Here is an 18,038-nt window from a genome sequence, read left to right on the forward strand (position 1 = left end):
TAAATGTTTGGATGTTTGGTTCATGTTCATTGCAGGTAACCCAAATGGAACCCTGTTTTCTACTTTGATTTGTTTTCTAGAGATTTTTCTGAGTTTGATACTTTAATGCTTCTCTCCACCCCAAGCCCCCACCTCATGGAGGTTCATTGTATCCTTATTTAGAAGAACAACAAAAACGACCCAAAAGGTTTAAACTAATTAGAGTGAAGCAGCATGCCTGCCCTCATAGTGAGCCCCAGGAGGACAGACTCCTCTTCCACTCTGAGTCAGTCCTTCTGCATCATTTGTTTTCCCCTCATGCTCCTTGTAAGATGGCAATGACAGGAAGGGAGGAGATTAGCTGTGGAATGGAATACTAAGTGTGGGGAATGAAGGTCCCTGAGAGATCCTGACCTACTCAGAGTTGTTTCCTCACTGATGGATCAGCAGTACAAGGTGATGGGCAGGAGGATGTCTGAAATGCACATTGCAGTCACAGCTTCTCTACTGACCCATGAAGTCTAGTGTTTATTAGAGCCTGCATTATACTGAATGCTGAACTAAGCATTTTACATGAATTACTTGTTTAGTCCTCAGAAAAACCCTCTGGTTTAGGTTCTATTGTTTATCCCATTTTACAGAAGGAATGTTGAGATTTAGAGGGTTTCCATGACTTGTTCGAGATCTCGCTGCTAAGTATGTGATATAACAGGCCCAGACACATGTCTGTCAAAGCTTGTGTTCTTGACTACCACTGTCTCCTAATGAGCCACACAGTTTTTCTTGTGTCTACATGAAAGGGTTGGCTTAGACAATGGCATCTTGGAATAGGTGTCACTTGAAATAAGTTTGGGGAGTACCCAGGGAAATAAATTAAATATTTTTCACAGGACTTCTCAAAGCCTATATATTATGCTGATATGTACTGATAAAACATTCATCCATTTCTCACATTTATTTGATCTTGGAATAGTTTGCTCTCATCTTATGGGACTATTGTTGAACACAACTCACTTTAAGAAATACAGAATTTGGTGATTTTTAAGAGCCCGATTAGTATTAAAGTAAAGGCTCTTCTTTCTCTGCTCATTCTGGCTATGTTCTTAATCTGTCAAGCTTTCTCTATCCTTATCCCCTCACCCTTTTTTTACGACAACTTTATGAGGTACTTTTTGGTAATAGCCATTCTTACATGTGTAAAGTGACATCTCATTGTGGTTTTGATTTGTATTCCCTGATGGTTAGTGGTGTTCAGCATTTTTCCATATGCTTACTGGACATTTCTATGTCTCTCCCACCCCAATGTCCCAAAATAGACATTTTGAGGAATGCCTATTTAGGTACTTTGCCAATTTAAAAATTTTTTGTGCTGTTCTATTGTTTTAGTCCCTGACATATTGTGGATATTAAACCTTTATCAGATGTATGTATGCTTTGCCAATATTTTCTCTTACTCTGTAGGTTGTCTCTTCACTCTGTTGATTGTTTCTTTTGCTGTGCAGAAGCTTTTTAGTTTGATGCAATCTAATTTGTATATTTTTGCTTTTTTTCCTGGGCTTTGGGGTCACGTCTAAAATCATCATTGCTGAGACCAATGCTAAGAAACTTTTTCATGTTTTTTCTTCTAGCAGTTTTATAGTAGTTTCAGGTCTTACATTTAAATCTTTTTAAGTTGATTTTTTATATGGGGTGACATGAAGTTTAAATTCCATTCTTCTGCATGTGGATGTCCTAGTTTGCCCAACACCATTTATTAAAACTCTTTCCCTCATTGTATATTCTTGGCACCTTTACCAATGATCAATTGACTGCAAAGGCATGGCTTTGTTTTGGGCCTTCTATTCCATTCTATTGGCCTATATGTCTGCTTTATTCCAGTACCATGCTGCTTTGATTAATATAGCTTTGTAGTACATTTTGAAGTCAAATAGTGTGAGGCCTCCAGCTTTGTTCTTATTCCTACAGATTGCTTCAGCTATTATGGATTGTTTCTGGTTCCAAACAAATTTTAGCCTTTTTAAAATTTAATTTCTATGAAAAATGTTATTTGAATTTTCTTAGGGATTGCATTGATTCCATAGATCACTTTGTACTATGGACATTTCAATAATGTTGATTTTTCTGATCCGTGAACAAGGGATGTATTTCCATTTATTTGTGTCTCCAACTTACTTCATTTTTTTTTTTTTTTTTTACAGTTTCAGTATACAGGTCTGTATATTGGCTAAAGTTATTTCTAAGTTTTTTTGGATGCAACTATAAATGGAATTGACTTTTTAAATTTCTTTTTTCAAGTAATTCATTGTGTATAGAGAGTCCATTTCACATACACACACATGTGCACACACACATACATACACATACATTGTGTATTGAAACTTTGTTGTATATAGACAGCTCATTTGTGTATAGAAAGGCAACTTATTTTTGTATGTTGGTCTTGTATCCTGCAACTTTGCTGAATTCATTCATTAGTTCTAACTGATTTTTGGTGGAATCTTAGGGGGTTTCTAAGTATAAGATCATGTCATCTTCAAACAAAGACAATTTTGTTTCTCCCTTTCTGAATTAAATGCCTTTTATCTCTTTTTCTAGCCTGAATACTCTAGCTAGAACTTCCAGTGCTATGTTGAATAGAAGTGGTGGGCCTGGAGCTCAGGACCATGGGGGCCAGCCTCACGTTCACTGGGGGCAGGCCTGTGCTGGGGTCCATGGTGAAGTCAGGTGCTCACTCTACCCCCATGAAGAAGGCATCTCCTTTTTCTCTGCTGCATGAGCTTGAGAGAGAGGTGATGTGGGTAACATGAAACCATCCTTCCTACCCTCTTCAAAGCATCCTTCCTCATTTGTGCTCCGCCAAGGTGTTTTAATCTCTCACCTGAATTCCTTAGCTCTCCCGAAGGTATTTTAACTGTGAATGGTTGTTTAAACGGATGTTATTGTGAGGGAATAAGCTCTGGGAACTCCTATTTCACCATCTTGGTAACATCACTTCTGTCCCTCCAGTTTTAAAGTCAGTATTCTGACTTCTGATCAAATTGAGGATTATTCCTGGGAAGGGTCAAATGTCACATGGTTTCTCAGTTGTTTTACCAGCCAATAAGAAGCTTTTTGTATAGAATTAATTTCCAGGCCTTTTTTTTTTTCATTTCCCTTTCAATTTCACTAACACAAAATAATGTACAACCCAGACCGCACCAGACATGTAAGTGAATTTGGCACGAGAGCTGTCATTTTGCCTATCACTGTGACAGTTAGTTCATCAATACTCTGACCTGCAGAGGATAAATCTAAAGCTTCCAATTTGAGGGAATTAGGGAACGTTCATCATCATTAGCAATAGTAAAGAAATTGGAGATAATTCACTGAATTCTTAAAAAAGATGCTTAGCATTTCACAGATATTTATGTAAAGATAATTAATTGTGCACTCTCCTTTTCTTTGTAGAGAAACAAGAATTTGAGAATCTGTGTCATTCTGATGAGCTGTGTAGCCTGGAGAATGTTCCTCAATTAATTCAAGAATCATCTGTGGGCTTCTATTATGGAATCAGCACTTTGCTAGATCCTGGGGCGATGGAAACAATAAAGTACAGTCCCAGCTACCAAGGAGTTCAAGTCTAATGTCTTCACATTATTAATTTTCATCTCACCATTTACAGTTTCTAGTTTTCTAGAGAGAAATGAATACAGAGGAGGTTTTACTTACCAAGTTTTCTTTTATGACAGAACCAAATGTTTAGAGATCATTTAAACTAATATTATTAAATATCTCCTCCAGTGAGTCTGATAAAACTGATCCCTTTGAAAATAGTTTTGTCAAAAATGTCTTATTTTGATGTTGTATAGTAATATCAATATCTTCAACAGCCTTTGGCATGAATTAGCTTATGTCAATCCCCAGATAACCTGGTGAGATAGGTAGCGCAGGTGTTACAATTACAAACCAGTGGGCATCTTAGAAAAATCTCCGAAGAGATAGAGGGAACTTTTCTAATGCTGGTTGAAAGATTGCACCTTACAGCTCTACAGCACCATGAGATAGCTGTGATCGTCTCCACATGACAAAGATAAATGGTGTGTTTTGCCTAGGATCACATAGCAAGTTAATGCTAGAGTAAAGCAAGAATTTATCACTGGAAATGAAGCAAAATATTAATATAAATTTGCTGCTCTGGGATGGGATGGAATCAAACACCGTAAAAATAGAGGGCTTGAATCAACATTAGAGGAGCCAACCCCACACCCAGAGAGGAGTGAATCTGCGTGGACTGACCCCCTGGTTATTCCCCCACCACATTCCACCAGGCCTTCAGAGAGTGCCTCAGAGAGTACCTGTCTGGCTTTCAAGATGCCAGAAACCATGCTTATCCCCCTTCTAGATTTTGACTTTTAGGCGGCATGTGGCTAGACAGAGTACTCATGCAGAGCCAAGGGAAACTAAAAGGGGTTGACTGTGCCATGAATTATATAAGGCATGAAGGGAGGTTCATCTCCAGTGTTTTGGTTCCAGATATCTCTACTTAACCATTTTCATTATATTATTCTTTACTTTTTATTAATTCACTCACTTCACTCACTTATTTATTTACTTTTTCATTCATTCATTTACTCATTTATCCACTGTCTCCTTATTTTTGAATTCCCAGATATACATAGTAAGAATAACTTCAGTCTTAGTATAATGAATCAAGTTGCCTAATACTGCTCCATTTGTCAACTAACTATAATTTTTCCACCATGGGTCTTTTGGCTGTTACACAACATTTTTGAAAGTTTGGGGAAACTTATTTTGAATGTGAACTCTAAAATTTAAATATACATGTTTTATCTGAGGTTTTCTCAGATTTGAACTATATCTTTTTCCCACACTGTCTGTTTCACTTGAACATTTAGATATCTTGAAATTGGCTTCCATTGGTTTTATTATTAGTTCTGCTTCCACACTTAAAAAATATCCTGAGCTGCTGGCTCTAACATGGTTGCACCCCAAATATATTCTAGTTATTTGGAGGAATGTTGGTCAAAACTCAGACATCAAGGCAGTAAGTGACTTCAAAGAAGCCAGCCAGTGAGCCGTTAGAACACCTTTTCCCGTTAAAAGCATATTGCTTGTTCCTAACCAAATTACCGTATGCTTGTCAAGTTGTTTCTTTCATACAACTGTTTCTAGTATTTTCTTATGAATGATGTTAAGGTGGCTAGCATGTAATTAGTTACTCCAGCTTATATTCTGGTTTGAAGTAATGATATTTCTTTTATATATATATATTATTATACTTTAAGTTTTAGGGTACATGTGCACAACGTGCAGTTTTGTTACATATGTATACATGCGCCATGTTGGTGTGCTGCACCCATTGGCACATATACACCATGGAATACTATGCAGCCTTAAAAAAGGATGAGTTCATGTCCTTTGTAGTGACATGGATGAAGCTGGAAACCATCATTCTCAGCAAACTATCACAACGACAAAAAACCAAACACTGCATGTTCTCACTCATAGGTAGGAATTGAACAATGAGAACACTTGGACACAGGAACGAGAACATCACACACTGGGGCCTGTTGTGGGGTGGGGGGAGGGGGGAGGGATAGTGTTAGGAGATATACCTAATGTAGAGCAATGATATTTCAAAAATTTTAGAACCAGATAGTGTCTGTTATGAGACACATGGTTATTTAGCATTCAGGCTGCAAGAACTGTGTTTTCATCACCATCCTTGGTTCCCTAGAACCCAGCAAGTGCTGGGAATATAGTGCACACACAATTATGATGGAAAAATTATATTATTTTCATCATATTTTAGTTCTATGATGTCATTTTCTTTGTCCCCTGGCTCTCACCATAATGGAGGTGAACTCCAAGATTTGCTTCAGGTGTGTTAGACTGGCCTTGCCTCTCAAAGTGTCTTCTACACCTTCCCGCTGGCCTCACTTCCAATCCTGGGACCCCAGTAGTCATCTTATAGTTTCCTTCTAAGAGGGAAGGATATGGATGAACAGCTACAAGGTTATGTATGGTATCTCATTTCATCTTCCCAGCTGGTGCTTAGAAATAAGTCCCCTTATTGCCTTTTTACAGATAAGGAAACCACAAAGCTGAAGGAACTGACCTGATTTGACTCCAACAGGAAGTGGGAGACCCAAGGTCTTAGTACAGTTGTCTGACTCTGAAACTTATGTTCTTTATTTTACAAGGATAACTTCTTCAATTTTAGAGATCAGCAGCTAGCTTTCTCTGTTCCTTTGCTTTCAAACCTCTAACACTGCCACTGCTAATAACTTTCTTTCTCCCATCTCTTTATCTAGATCTACCAGACTTGCTCCTTGAGCCCCATACCCATATAAGTTGCTGGCTGAATATCCCACCTCTACCCAACCTCTTCTGCCTGTTGCCTCCTCCCATCTACCTTCCATTCTGTCCAACAGTCCCATTGCTTTTCCTACCAGAGCTGATGGTTCCTCTCTCCATCTAGTCATGCTGAATGCAAAACTTGCCTTAAAGAACTTCCAAAACTGGATAAAGAGACAAGGATGCTATATACAGAAAGTTAAAATATGATTCAAGATCTCAACTGTCATTGAAGATTATCACGTAAGAATGACCACGTGAATATGTATGATAACTATCTTTTGAATGGACCATTTGTGCTATGGAAGGTGGTCAGGGAAGAACACCTGGAGGAACAAAATTTAGCTGGACTGTGGAGGAATACAGGACCAAGATAGGCAGAGGACAGTGTCGGGGGCATGCCAGTCAGGGACAATGGCAGGAGGAAATGTGCCAAGGCCCAGGTGAACACAGCGAGTTCAAAGAATGAGGGGGGAGCTTGAGTCAAAAGAGCTTCAGGATCTTACCATGGGAAATGATGCATTCTTTTGAAGAACAGACTTAAAGACCATTGAGGTTTCAAGGATAATGTTCTGTTTTATTATTTTCATTATTCAGTTCAATCTTTTTTTGCAGATTGTTTAGAACATTGCTTTAGCATCTCAGAGGACAGATAAATTTAGAAGCTATGATTTAAATGCTGACTTAGGTATTTATCTGGTTCTGTAGAAATGTACCTTGCATTTCTGTAACAATTATTATTTTTCCTTCAATTATCTGTAGTTTCAGCTTTGCCTCTGCTGATTCTTTTTTAGCAATGACTGAATTGTAGATATTAAAATGAAATTCTTCTCTGTCCTTTTGTAATAAATTCAGCTGCAGCCTGAGTATTCTAACTGAATAGTCTGACTGTAGCTGTGACCTGACTTCATTTTTGAGGCTGTCAAAAGTAATTAGGGACAGACAGATTTTCCCACTCAGCATCTGGAAATGCAAAGATACAGAGAAGGAGTTTCAAGTGTCATTAACATCTCCTTTCTGCCTGCTTTTTATATCTCCATGTGAAATAGTCTATTTCACAGTTGGCAAGATCTATTATGGGAGCTGTCCTTCCCCCTATGGAGCATCAGATTTTCCCTCGATTGGGAAGAAGGAAATGGGTGCACATCTTTAGAAAACAGGATGGGTTTTTTTGTCACATTGGCCTGCCACTGAAAGCTGTGTGACATTGGGCAACTTGCTCATTCTTGCCTGTGTTAGTTTCCTCATCAGGGATTAGTTACTTCTATAGATTTTGTGAGGATCCCATGAAGTAACACATGTAAAACAACTTGCAAAGTAATAGTTTCCTTTAATAAATTGGACAGAAATTGTATTTCAGAAAGACTTCTTTCCCCCCAGGAACAACATGATTAGGAGTAGCAATATTTTTGGATGAGAAAAGGTGACACACAGAATGTCAGAAAAGTGAAAAGGGATATGGGTCACTGTTGAAAACTATCTTTCATTCAATAATAAATAAAGTCAAAGTATATTTAAATTTTTTATTTTTTAATGATTTAAATCTTATAGAAAAGTTGAAATTTGCAGTGCACCTCAAAACTCAATTAGGTAAGGGTAAAAGATAAAAAAGGAGGCTGAGGACAAAGATTATCTTTCGTGAATTCACAAATTTGCTGAGGGCTGTTCCTTCTTACCATTCTCTTCTTCAATTACATTGCAGATATTTATTGGATAAATAATCACACATTTGCAGGACACTTTTGGCTAGTGGAACCCAGCAATGCATGCTCAGCTAAGCTTTGCCTCTGGGGTGCAAGATAATGCAGCTTCTCAGGATTTAAGATGGACTCTTTTAAGCACAAATCCCTTTTTGTTGAAAAGGACTTAATGACAAAGCTATTCCTCCCAGTAAAACCCAACTAACTGGGCTAACCTCAGGCTAACACTATTAACTGTATTTTCTTTAGGGGCATTCCATTTTTAGAAGAAGGGACCAAATGACAAGAAGAAAGTTTAAGTTATTCTAAATGACATTTGATTACAAGGACTCTTCATCTGAGAGTCATGATGTCTCATGGGCTCATGTAATCAAACACAAAAAATTTTTGGTTATTGATATAACCCTATGCAAGATAATCAGTGTGAATTGAACCATGAAGTACATAAAGGAGTATTTAGTTTTGGCAGGAAGCAGCATCGGATAAGACACACCTCAGCCAATGGAAAAAGTGGTTGCCATGGTGACACTGGCCAAGACTGGCAGATGTCAATCATCAGGGTAAGCTGATGGTTACCAGGGCTGCAAAGACAGCTCACAGTGAGGAAATCCCAAGGTTTTAGGAGGATTCTGGGAGGTTGACATCTAGACAGAATAACTGATTCATATGCCCTTATATTCTCCCTGTCTCAAAATTACCTTTATTTTATTCTGCATCTAAAAACCCTTGAAAGTTAAAGGCACATTCCCAGTTTGGCTGGACTCACCATCATGTGTCTGGACTGATCTTTTTTTGCTTTACCTAGAAAGATCTGCAAACGTTGTCCAAGAGAGACAGTCCTGTCTTCTGGGAGGATTTGAAGCCAGTTAGGGGCTCTGTATTTCTGAATTGGATTAAATGCCACCTTCCAAAATAAAGTAGGACAATCAGGTGTGCTATCACCTTCCATCCCCAAGCCTTCCTCGGTTTGCCTAGAAAATTGGAAACAGCTGAGGCTGTGGTGGTGAAAACTGAAAACTAAGCTCATTTATAGGAGACAATGTAAGATCAGCACACACACACACACACACACACACACACACACACACACGGCTCTGTGATTCAATCTTTAAATTTAAATTCTCTAAATTTGCATCTAGAAATACAAATTCTCAGGCCTCACCGCAGATTTCCAAAATCAGAAAGTCCAGAGTGAAGCTCTGCAATTTGTGTTTCAATGAGAACTCTAGGGCAGGAGTCTCCAGCCCCTGAGGTGCGGACTGGTACTTGTCCACGGTCTGCTAGAAACCGGGCCTCACAGGAGGTGAGTGTCAGGTGAGCGACCATTGCCGCCTGAGATCCACCCCCTGTCAAATCAGCAGTGGCATTTGATTCTCAGAGGAGCAGGAACCTTATTGTGAACGGTGCATGCGAGAGATCTAGATTGTGCACTTCTTATGAGAATCTAACTAATGCTTGTTGATCTGAGGTGGAACAGTTTTACCCCAAAATCATTCCCCTCACCCCCGGCCCCATTCCTGAAAAAATTGTCTTCTACAAAACCCGTCTCTAGTGCCAAAAAAGTTGGGGACCACTGCTCTGGGACATTCTGATGTGTGTGCGGGTTGGAGAATTACCGTGTTAAAAAAACTGTAAGTGCTATGAGCCACTCCCCAGAAGGGTTCTCTTCTTCAGTTTTAGCTATCCAGGAAATTAAAGTAACGTTGGCATTATAGTTAATTGTTGTGCCTTGGGGAATGAAGGCTTGGATGTTTATTTTCATGTAGAAATGAGGCTCATATTCTCTTTTAGGTGACTTCAAGAGGAAAAAATGTTATAACCTGAAAAGTTTACATTAATCCTTTTTAACTCCCGTACTCTGAGATTCCAACTACTGTGTTGAATAGAACTGTGGGCTCCTGTCCACTGCATGCCCTTTCTGTGAGTCAGAGGACATGCTCTCCTTGACTCCTCCCATGGCGGGGGTCTTCCATTAGCATACCACAACAGAGAAAAGAATCTGCACAATCATGCAGTCTCCCCAGGGTTCAAAGAAAGCGGCATTGTGCTGATGTATGGAGGTGAAATTCTCATTCTCTTAGTAACTGCTACTAGAATGTTTCTTATTTGGGAAATTAACCTTTGATTTGGTAGCTGAGATCGTGAGGATAAAAAAAGTGCTATCTGAAGGAGGTGCAACTATAAAATAGCACCAAAGGACTTTGCATGATTCCAGAGGCGGAAACCCCACTGTGCCCGGGGGAGGAGAGGAGACCAGAGAAAGCAGAAGAAGGTGGGAGGGGTGATGCTGAAGGTGATGCACAGGGTGATGCTGAAGCTCATCTTGAGGAAAGAGGCAGTGGTGAATCCTCTGTGGTTGGGTAGTTGAAGGAAATTTCTAGATGCCTAAAATTACATTAAAGAACATTTGTGTTACTGAACTAGAAATACTCCTTCTCTCCCCCGCTCTACTTGTAAACATTTTCTGTGTGCAGGATATTTTGTGTGCGGAAAACAAAGTGAAGAGGTTGGTTGGATTCTGAGGCAGGGAAGCAGCAGCCGGGAGACAGAGGTTGCCACGAACATAAACATGCCGTGAATATGTCCAGAAATCCTGGGCAGGACTTTAAACTTCCACAGAGTGTGGAAGTGGGATTTGGACTACGATTTATTCAGGTTTCTAAGGCAAAGATACCTCAGTGGATGACAAATTTGCATTTATTTGTGATGGTATTTGTTCATAGTCATCATTCCAGACAACAATTTTACACTGACAAGTGCAGAGAGAATTTGTTGTATTGCCCTCGACAAATGAAAGGAACAACAGTCTTCTCACCACCCTGGACTTCTCTCCTCTAGGTCAATATTTCTGCTGTCTTGTCTCTAAAAATGTAGTCAAATCCACTGTGGCCCTAATTTAAACCATGATCAGAGAGCTCATATAAAGAAGACCTGGCTCAGTGTACTCAGAACCTGTCTTCAAAATCTCTGTACAGCCTGCTACCTTGACCTCGAACATTTTATACAATCCATATGCTCTTGATCCCAAGGACCTCTGAAAGCAAGTCACGAATATCCAGTGATAACTATCTTGGACCCGCTACAGTCTATTTCCAATGGCCACCATTCTGCTCAGCTTCTGATCCCTGAATTCCTTTCCTATTTATGCACATTCTTCACTTTGATCCTTGAGCCAGGGGCTTACAAACTCACTACCTCAATGGTACAATGTAGATAACACAAATGAGTGAAATGAGTTGGGAGTAAACAATACAGAGTGGAAAGGACTGTGGCAAACCGGAGAGCTCATGCACCATCTAACAGGTAGTGGTTACCAGCTCCAGCAACGTGTTCCCATAGGGGAAATGCAGACCCAGGCTGATAGATCTTCCAATCTTTAAATGCTGACAACTCATTCCAAATTACTACAAATTAGTGCTTGAGCAAAAAAAAAAAAAGAAGCTGTAGCATAGAACTTAGGATCCCAAGCTTCAGAGACTTTCTGGGTTCAATTTCTGAGTCCTCCACTTCCTTACTGAGTGACCTTGTCCAAATGGCTTAACCTCCATGTGCTTCAGCTCCCTCATCAGCAAAATGAGGAGAGTAATAATCTTCACCCCTCAACGCGGTAGTGAAGATGAAGTACATTAATAGGTAATATATGTGAATTCCTTAGAGGCATGCCTGGCAAACAGAGGCATGATATAGTTGCTGGCTGTTGTTATTAAGCTTGGGGGCTGGTTTGATCTATGGCATTTATAACCTCTTATATGGAGGCTTTGGCTCTACACTTTGTAATACCCCTGACTGCCCTGGAAATACACTCCACATGCCTGGCGCTCCAGCCAGAGTGGAAATGTTGGTCATCTGTTATGAATCACTCTGCAGCTGGATCCTGATGCCATTGTTCAGGCCTCTTGTGTCCTGATCCTGCAGTATCTCGGCACTGACTCCACTGTTCAGTTACTTAGGACCCAAGTTTCTGCCCCCATACCCCAGGTCCTTAGCAGAGCTTCCTTAACTTTGTGACATTTCACATGTTCCCTCTGCTCCACTGTGCTGCTATCCCAGACTTGAAACCTCATTTCCTGAATGGACTTGACCAGGCTGCATGGCCTTGTGCCTCTCTGCCCTGTGTCTCCCATGTTGACCTACTCTAGCCTACCTCAGTCTAAACCATGGCTAAAGAAAAAAGAAATAATAAGCTGCTAAGAAGGTAAGCTCAGCCACTGATTTTTCTACACCTACGGTTTAGTGTTGCGGGAAGTCAGGGACCCCGAATGGAGGGACCGGCTGAAGCCATGGCAGAAGAACATAAATTGTGAAGATTTCATGGACATTTATTATTTCCCCAAATTAATACTTTTATAATTTCTTATGCCTGTCTTTACTGCAATCTCTGAACATAAACTGTGAAGATTTCATGGACATTGATCACTTCCCCAATCAATACTCTTGTGATTTCCTATGCCTGTCTTTACTTTAATCTCTTAATCCCATCATCTTCATAAGCTGAGGAGGATGTAGTTCACCTCAAGACCCTGTGATGATTGCATTAACTGCACAAATTGTTTGTAGAGCCTGTGTGTTTGAACAATATCAAATCTGGGCACCTTAAGAACAGGATAACAGTGATGTTCCGGGAACAAGGGAGAAGTCTGGCTGCAGACTGGGCAGAACAGAGCCATATTTCTCTTCTTTCAAAAGCAAATGCAAGAAATATCGCTGAATTCTTTTTCTCAGCAAGTAACAGCCCTGAGAAAGTGAATGCCTGCCTAGGGGTAGGCCTCTCAAATGGCCACTCTGGGGACGTCTGTCTTTTACGGTTGTAGATAAAGGACGAAATAAGCCCCGGTCTCCTGCAGCACTCCCAGGCTTATTGGGACAAGGAAATTCCCACCTAATAAATTTTGGTCAGACCGGTTGTCTGCTCTCAAACCCTGTCTCCTGATAAGATGTTATCAATGACAATGCGTGCCGGAATCTTCATTAGCAATTTTAATTTCGCCCCAGTCCTGTGATCTCGCCCTGCCTCCATTTGCCTTGTGATATTTTATTACCTTGTGAAGCATGTGGTCTCTGTGAGCCACACCCTATTCGTACACTCCCTCCCGTTTTGAAAATCACTAATAAAAACTTGCTGGTTTTATGGCTCAGGGGGCATCACAGAACACGCCGACATGTGATATCTCCCCCGGACACCCAGCTTTAAAATTTCTCTCTTCTGTACTCTTTCCCTTTATTTCTCAGACTGGCCGACACTTAGGAAAAACAGAAAAGGACCCACATGAAATATCGGGGGCTGAATTTCCCCTAATGGTTTAGGAGCTTTGATCCTAAGTAAGAGAACATCTTCAACTTTCTAACATTTTAAACATAACATTTAACATAAGACCTCCTGACCACCTCCCAACACACACACATAATATTAGACAAACATCAAGGAAAATAAAACAGCCAAAAAAAAGATACACAGTGACAAGAAATTTATAAATATAAGAAAGGCAAAAACATGTAGGAAGAAAAGCTGGATAGGGGAGACAGAGAGAAATTTGTAGCTTTAGTATCTAAAAAAGTAATAACCAAACTGCCGTACAGCACCAAGGCTCCAACAGCTAAGACTAGAACTCTGTGAATGCATGATTACATTGAATATTGGGCCCCAAAGATTATGAACAGTATCGCTGAAGGTAAAAGCAGTGAGAGGAAACTTTGAAAGCTAGACTTGAGGCCATGCACAGTAACATTTATATTTCATTTTACAGGTTATAAAGCAGTGTCCCCTCATGAAATTATAGTCATCTATTTCCACATCTGTCTGCTAAATCAGACCATTTGCTCTTTGAAAGCCAGAACCATGTCTTTCCAATTTTGATCTCTGTGCCAAGCACACAGCACATCTTCCACATAACTGTTTCCTTCTACCTTCACAATAATCCCACAAGACAGGCAAAGCTGGAGTTATACCAGGTGTTGACTTTGTTATCATTAAACTTCCTTCATGCATTGTGCCTTGTGGAAAGAAATATGGTTTCTGATCCCACAGAAAATGAGTTAGGACAGCATAGAAACAGAGAAACAAGATGTCTTCATCCAGAAGAACCTTCAAGTTTGCTATTTATCCTCCAGTTTGGTTGCTTTAGAGGGTGTTGAGCAAAGCGAAAGTTTGGCAACAGGAAGAAAACTTGCTGTTAGAACAAGAAAAATAAAATCAATGTCTGTCCCGTTCTTTTGTATGCTTTGGGCTGTCTTGGAAAATACCCCATCTGCTGAGGGTCCTGGTCAGGGCCCTTCTTGCCATTCTCCTTGAAGAATGGAGAGACTGAACACCTTCATGGATCACTCTGTAGCCCCAAAATATGACTTTAAATAAGTCACCCCAAATAAACCAACAGTAAACTCATGGGAAATGAGCAATCCACCCATGGTCATGCTCACCTTCTCTACTTCTCTTGAACTTCTTTAGGCCTCCATTGTTTTTCCATCCATGTTTCTCCACTGAAGTCTCCACCATGACCAAGGAAGGCAGAGGAATGAGAATTCATTGGAACTTGAGGCTTGCCTTAGCAGAGATACTCAAAGTCTCATTTGAATTGTCAAAATGAGGTGGTTGTGCTGTTTATTTATTTTGTCAGCAGATTTAAATTATTAGCACTTCTTCCATCCCATGGGTAATTTAAATTTGGCCATAGAAAGTAGTAAGTACATAGAACAGTTTTTGTCTTAGAGTGGTAAAGAAGGATAAATATTAAAAAGTGGACAGGATTATTTTATGAAGGTAGAATGAATTGATCTTAACTGCATATATACTTTCCCATTGCTTCATCCCTTGGGCCTTCCATTTGCTTTTTATAATTTATAACTCACAACTTAAACATTTAGCCATGAAATTAAAATGGTCTAAAAATAAAGCAGTACGTTTTGGAGCCAAATAAATCCACTGCCATTAGCACACAGAAATTTGTATGCTGCTAATTGCTAATTATTCATATGGCTAACATAATCCAAGCAGAAAGAAAACAAAGACAAAAAGAAGGAGATCTGGGGAGGACTGAAAAAACAAGCCCCGAGTCAAGCAAAGCAACTTCATCAAATTTCCTGGCAATCAATTAACAGAGCTACCTTGCCTTTCTCTTGAGATGCCAAACTGGTTGTGTAATCTAAACACAAACAACAGGCAGGAGAGGAGGGTGCTGGACGAGAGCTCTTATTTTAGCCTTTTCTGGGCCCAGTTGTGAAGAAGTGCGAGTTTCAGGCCCCCTCCCCAGATGAGCAATAAGTTGGTGTCTTTATCAGTTTGTCATTAGGGAGCACTTTTTCTCCTTTCATGTCTTTGGGTTCATCTTTGGCAAATGGAACGACTCAACATGCCTCACTGATTATCTTTGGAGAAATTTGTGTTCAAGGAAGAAGCCAGGCTGAAGTAGGGAAGTGATGTCTCCTCCTACCTTTCTACTCAGGAGCTCCTCTATGCATTTGTTCTTGGAGTGAGTGTCCCTGGCCTCCCATTGAATGAGGTAGACTTCCAGAGCTGAGTGGGAATTAAGAAAGCATCCACTTCAATTCTCACAAACAAACTGAAGACCAGAGAGGGGTGATGATTTACCGAGGGCCACATGGCTACCAGGAAGAAGAACAGGGATTTCCAGCCAGATTTGCTGATGTCTGGACCAAGGCTCTTTCAAGAAACCCCTGTGCCCGCCCCACCTCCCAATAAAAGCATGTTTCTGTCCTATGCCACGAGGTCTTTGATACACTTTCTGTGTTTTAATGGGTGACAGTTTGTATGAAAAAATAATCTGTACTGCCATGTGAATATGGACACGTGCAATTTTTCTTTTGAATAACAAGCATTGTTTGTCTAAATACTGCAAAGCATAAACAATGTGGTCTGAGAGCTCTACTCCTAGATAACTCCTGCAGATTTTTAAAGTACATGTATATTTTTAGTAATAATAAATATAACATTTATTAAATTATTATTATGTGCCAGACAAATATTCATATAATTCTTAAAACAGCATTCTGAAGTAAAAGTTATTATTCTTGTTTTATAAATAAGAGAACTGAGGCATATAGAAATCACACAGCTGTTGATGGAACCTGGATTTAATTCCAGAAAGTTTGGCTTTAAGGCTTATGCTCTAAGGCACTGATTGATCAGATGTACCAAAAGTTATAAAATGTAGATCAAAGCCTTCTACCATGCCCTACTGGCTTTCTTCCCAAAAGTTAGCCAATTTTTAGTCTCTTACCAGGAAAAAAAAGTAATGTTTGTACCAACGTGCTATATTAATACACAGAGGCACACACTACTGTACTAGGAGGTCCTCCTCTGCATGGCTGACCTCTGCCTCGTGGTCCTCCGGCCTTTGCCTCTCTCTCTGGATCACCACAGTTCCTGGCCCTGGAGTCTGGAGATTTCCCAAGCTGCAATCCCTTAGGCTGTATGAGTGGGGGTGGGAGGGGGTGGTATTCATTCCCTCCCTGAGTCAGCCAGGGGCTCCATGAGAAACAGAAGGCAGACTCGTTGCATTTGCCCGGAGAGAGTTTAATGAAATGGCCCTCAAAGACCAGCAGCAGTAGGAAGCCGTCACCATCTCAAGGGCGGAAGGAGCAAGGGGAGAGGTCATGTTATTGGAACTTCTTCCAAGGAAGATCCTTGGAAGACGGGGCTCTGGACAGGAGCAGTGGCCACAGAGGGATGCAGACAAATCTCAAAGAAGCTACAGGGAAATAGGGGGAAGGAATATCAGGACTGTTCTCTTCGTCTCCACCCTCCAGTTTCCCGAGGAAGGTCCCTCTCACTGGCTAATCCAACTAAGGCCAGAGGGCAAAGAAGCCCAGGGGATGCCACCTTTAGAGGTCAGTCTCCCTGGGCCTAGAGGAGGATGGAGATAAGCAACGAATAGAAGGGCAGCAAGTGAATAAGAACTAGCCATAGAGCCCCACAATGATGGGGAGGGCCAGGAAAACCCAGCTTTTTCTATGGAGACCTTGAGCCAATCTCCACGAGCTCAGCCGCGTCCAGCCCTATTCCCTGCTGGGCCAGATTCCTCTTTGTTCAGAGTCTGAACAAAGCTCTTGAAGCCCTTTCGGCCACGTCCTACAGTGTAGATGGCGTTTCTGCTCCTCTCCCATCTGCTTCTTTCCTCCTACACTCAGTGGACACTTCCCATCCAATGAATGTTGTTTCTCTCTCATTCTCTCTGAATTTGTGGGTTTAAAGAGTCATCTTTTTTTAAAATGCTGTTTTAGTAAGGTCTTGAGAAGAAGAGTATTAAAACGCATGAGGTCAAACCACTAAGTTTAACTGAAAAGTTTAATAGAGCCTTGAATCTTTAAATATATGTTTTTCTGGATAAGTTTATTTCTAGGTATTGTATATTTTAGGTTGATAATTAATTGGATTTTTAAAATGTATTTTCAAGCTAAATTTTTAGTTTTTAGATAAGGATAAGATTTTTAACATTAATATTTAATATAATATTTTGTACATTAACTTAGTTACTAGTTATCTTACTAAATTAGTTTATTTTTTAAATTTAAATTTAAATTGTAATTTATTTGGCTGGAGTAATCTAGGTATATATCAGAGCAAATAATATATGTTGCATGCTTCTTTCACACACACACACACACAATAATATATATACGTATATACATATATATATGTATATATATGTGTATATATATATACTTAGTATATTTTTCTTGTTTAACTTCTTTGGTTAGTACTTCCAGAATAATGTTAAATAAGTTTTAATAGCGTTCTTGTCCTATTTATAAAATAGAAATATTTCTATTTTTTACCTTTAAATATGGTAATTCATATTGTATATGTGATTATTCCACTTCATGACTCATATGCCATCTATTCTTATCATACTGTTTTTCCTTTTAAATGAAAGGGAAATGTAGGATATTTGCAACTGCCTTTTTAAATTTAATGAGTTAATCTTACGTTTTATATCATTTGATTTACATTACACTATGTTAACAAGTTATGCATTATATTAGATT

This window comes from Pongo abelii, chromosome 21 (assembly GCF_028885655.2).
Source record: "Pongo abelii isolate AG06213 chromosome 21, NHGRI_mPonAbe1-v2.0_pri, whole genome shotgun sequence".
NCBI lineage: Eukaryota > Metazoa > Chordata > Mammalia > Primates > Hominidae > Pongo > Pongo abelii.